Below are 958 nucleotides of genomic sequence, written 5' to 3' on the forward strand. Positions count from 1 at the left end.
TGAATGAAGTCTGTATTAAAACTATCAATTCCACATTTATGTCTTAATCACATCATAATGTAGTATTTATTGATAATGTTTCTGGATACTATTGGCCATTCAGGGTGCAGCAGCGAAACCTCCCAAATGTTGAAGGAGTGTGGTGGGGATAGGAATGTCTTAGTGGAATGGAGTGGGTATGTATCCTTAGAAGATTGGCAGCGCATAAAGGTCGTTTTATGGTCAAGGGGACGGTTTTTGTGAGACAGTCGAAAATGCAAACGGTAAACCCGTTGAGTCACGATGACAGAACGGTTATTTGGCAGAAACGTTGTCATGACAAACCCATGCTGCTCGCCCGTGTACGGCTTGTTAGCAATTAAAAATAAGAGGACTCCTACTATCTACAGAGCTCCTCCCCGCTCCTTCTGAAATGTCCACGTCGATGCCCTCGTTAAATATCTATGATAGCCCACAATCTTGCAGCCTTATTTGGTGGTGAACAATTTCTGTATCTGGATTCTTATGCTGGCCGAGATATTGAGACCATTGTATTTATTAGACAGATTCCTATTTTTCCTAAGGTACTATTCCATCTTAATATATTTTTAAAATCATTTCTCTATAATGGAAAAACTTAAGGATCACTCGTGACCTGGAGAATTTTTTTTTTTATGGCCCCCTTCCTAGACATTTCTGTGTTGGAGGAAGTGTTTATCTAATGGTAACATATTCTACCCATGGTGGAGGGCCAAGTATTCATTTCGCAAAATTAAAAGTCGACCCACCAAACCGGATTCCAACTGCAGTCATGAGCCAGCCCCTTAATTCCCTCAGCTAAAAACGGCCCAGGACCTGGAGAAACAGTTTATTACTGTTATTAACATAATTTTTAGTAGGTTTTATTTTCTTTAAAAGGGAATTTCAGTTTGAATTGTAAAGGGCGTTTTCCTTTGCAGTATTTACTTTGTTTACCGTT

Source organism: Halyomorpha halys, unplaced genomic scaffold (genome assembly GCF_000696795.3).
Source record: "Halyomorpha halys isolate HHAL.00 unplaced genomic scaffold, Hhal_1.1 Scaffold315.1, whole genome shotgun sequence".
NCBI lineage: Eukaryota > Metazoa > Arthropoda > Insecta > Hemiptera > Pentatomidae > Halyomorpha > Halyomorpha halys.